The 3,512-nt window shown below is 33.7% G+C and overlaps 1 pseudogene; it reads right to left on the bottom strand.

Moving 5' to 3' along the window:
- Positions 1-1,621: 1,621 nt before the first annotated feature.
- Positions 1,622-2,563, bottom strand: LOC143666577 (olfactory receptor 8K5-like; annotated as a pseudogene).
- Between the last annotated feature and the right edge of the window lie 949 nt (positions 2,564-3,512).

Below are 3,512 nucleotides of genomic sequence, written 5' to 3'. Positions count from 1 at the left end.
TCCAATATTGATTGTTGTTCTGAGTATTATCATTTGATTTTCCAAAAAATATGTAGTCTTTCCATATTTCTGATGTTTCTTTTAGTTTTGTTTATATTTTCTAACACTATCAAATTTTATTTGATTTCCAAGCAAGTGAAGGAAAAAAATGTACTCAAGCTTCAGTAAAATTTGTATTTATCTAGATTAGTGGCTTGTATGCTTGGTGTGCCTACAGCAAAATCAGCATGTAGGATAAGAACTGTTAGCACTATGCTAAACTTTACTTACATGCTTCTTTTTTTAATTTTACATGAGCAGGGACCAGGAATTGAACCCGGGTCCTCTGGCATGACAGGCAAGCATTCTTGCCTGCTGAGCCACCATGGCCTGCCCTACTTACATGCTTCTTTAATACTCATCATATTTAGCAGTTTAAAAGTTTTTCTTAGCACACTATCTATGCCAAGGCAAATAGAAAGTAAAAACTTTATCTTTACATTATGTTAATTATGGCACACAATTTTCTCTTTTAGTTTCTTTCATTATTTGGATAAGATGAAGAAAGTATGTAATATAAGAAGCTGTTTTGTTATTTCTTCATTTGTTTGAAAGTGAGAAAAATACCCAAATGTTTGCAGTGCAAGAATGTAAAGTAAGGGGATAAGGGTGTATTTCTTCATTCAAATATATATTAATTCATTAGAATTTAGATCTCCATGCTTTGTTCCTCTGCTAATGAATGATATTATTTTTCACAAATTCCATTGTTAATATATTTGGGTGTCTGACAATTAAAAAAAACTTTATGCAAGAGTAATTTTTCCTATTGATGTATTTTTCTTCCTTATTTACAATATGATATTCTCCAAATCCAATGAAAATATGAATCAGATAACATGCCTGTATTATCTATATCTTACTACAGGTTTTCCTTATCATGTTTTCCATCAATAAATCCTTTAGGCCTCCAAACATCCATCCTAAATATCTTTTATTTTTTCCCTTCTTTTATTCTACACTATGTTTTAATTCATTTTTATTATAATCCTTTCTTTTCTAGCTATTATCTTTGCATGTGGAAAATGGCTTAAGAGTATCATCATCTTGGAGGAAGGAAATCAATTTAAGGGCTAACAGATTAACATTTTCAAGTGTCTTTCGGTCATGTTCATGTGAAGCATAGATAAAAAATGAGATTATTAGAGAAGAAATGACTGATAACATGCACAAATAAATAGTTCATGGTGTCAACAGAAGACGTTGGTAACTCCTTGACTTGAATGGTGTTTGCATGCTTGTTTTTGGCTCAGAAAGTATGATGAAAACAGGATTCAGATGAACCCAGTCCTTAAAAAAAACCTGGAGGAAGCAAATACATAATATACAGATGTAGAGTGTAGCCAATGTTCTTGTGGGTGAAAGGATGAAGCATCAATTACAACAAAGAATATTGAGGAGAAAATGACCTTTAAACTGAGTCTAAAATATGGGAAGTAATCTGGAAGAATATAAGAATAAAATCTATTTTCATTTCACCTTTGTTCAAGAGCCAAGGAGAATGCAATTATGCCTATTAGAAATATTATCACATGACATCTGACTTTGTATGATTTATTAGAACTATAGCCTATATTTAATATTAAATACAAAAGTTGAGTGTATTTTTGAAGACCCCATAGAAGGCATTCTTTGCCTCTTTGTCCCTTAAGCTATAAATCAGGGGCTTAAGCATAGGTATAATCAAAGTGTAGAATACAGAGGTCATTTTGTCAGTATCAAATGAATTAGCAAATACGGGCTGCACATAGATAAATAGTAGTGTCCCATAGAACAAAACCACCATGGTTAGATGAGAACCACATATAGAGAAAGTTTTGTTCTGTCCTTCAGGAGAAGGCTTTCGAAATACTGCTAACTATATCAGCACATAAGACATTAGGATTATGAGAAGGGAAGAAATCAAATCAAATGCTGAAAATAGTATAATCAACAATTCTAGTTCTCTTGCATTTGAGCACAGAATGGGTAGAAAATGTATATCATCATAGTAAAAATGACTAATGACTTTAGAATCACAAAAGGTCAAAGTAAAAATCTTGATGGTGATCATCAGAGACTGAAAGGTGCTGCGGAGGTAGGGGACACCCACAAGCACATTGCAAAGTCTCTGGGTCATGATCACAGAGTAAAGCAGAGGGTTACAGATGGCCACGTAGCAGTCATAGGCCATGGCTGACAACAAGAAAGTTTCACTGATAATGAACATAATGAAGAAAGCCATCTGTGTGGCACAGGCATAATATGAAATGGTATTTTGCACCTCAACAAGACTTGCCAGCATCTTGGGACCAATGACAGTAAAATTGCCAAGATTAATGAAAGCCAGGTGTCTGAAAAAGAAATACATGGGAGTGTGGAGACGGGAGTCCACTTTGGTCAGGATGATCATGCCCAGGTTGCCCACCAGTGTGACCATGTAGATGAGGAGATAGACCCCAAAAAGGGGACCCTGCAGCTCAGGGTGCCTTGTGACTCCCAGTAGAATGAATTCAGATGGCACTGTGAGCTTCTGTTTGTCCATTTTTTCCAAGTTATCGCCTCTGGGAAGAAACAGAAGCATTGTCACTAGTTTTCATGGAACTATCTAAACATAATACTTCTAGATATAATGAAGAATATGTTTTCCTACTGTGTGGTAGAGAAATGAATCCACATTTGAAGTTAAAATAATAATAGAATCTCTTACTTCCCAAAATAGTGATATCCATCTGAAACCCATTATGAACTGATATGACAGATTGAATATAAATGGAGTCATCATATTTGGAGCAAAAAACAAAATCATTAGCTGTTAATGTAGAAACATCAGGGTATATTTAATCTATCTGATGGCTTTCCAATATTTCTTTGTACATTTCCATTATTAGCTATGATTTCTAATGGAATTTTGATATTTTTAAAAGGAGAGATGGAGTTAATTTAAAGTTAATGAAACAGATTTTAGGGTCTCATTTGCATCAGCCTCTTCAAAGGCCTGGGTGGGACCTAGCAAAGCATGCACATGGTGATATGCTTTTGTAATCATTGTAAAATTAAGCTACCCAGCATCATCTTTGTTGGCATAATAGTCATAATATGCTGAGACCACCTTTTCTTTCCATTCTGCCTTCCACTCTATTGCAATTCACCTAACATCAGGTTGCATTCAGCTATCTAATGGGATTTCTAAAGGTCAGTTAAGAGGGAATTGAGTTAATAATTATTTATTTCATGTATAGTGGGCATAATAAGTAGTTCAAAATCAATGACATGTATTATTAAATAATGCTTTCTGTTCTGCTGCCAAATGGCTTTTAACAACAGTTCTTCCAACCTGTATGCTTTGTTTGCAATCTCATTAAGGAAAATATTTTATTGATGAATTTTAGGAAGTACATGATCATGAGCAAATTGTTTATAGTTGCAATTTGTTTTTTATTTCCCTTTTTAAGTATTTATATTCATACTCAATTGATATTTAGATTTTATTT

This window comes from Tamandua tetradactyla, chromosome 23 (genome assembly GCF_023851605.1).
Source record: "Tamandua tetradactyla isolate mTamTet1 chromosome 23, mTamTet1.pri, whole genome shotgun sequence".
NCBI classification, from domain to species: Eukaryota; Metazoa; Chordata; class Mammalia; order Pilosa; family Myrmecophagidae; genus Tamandua; species Tamandua tetradactyla.
Note: the sequence above shows the minus strand (reverse complement) of the source record. Positions and strands in the feature narration are given on the sequence as shown.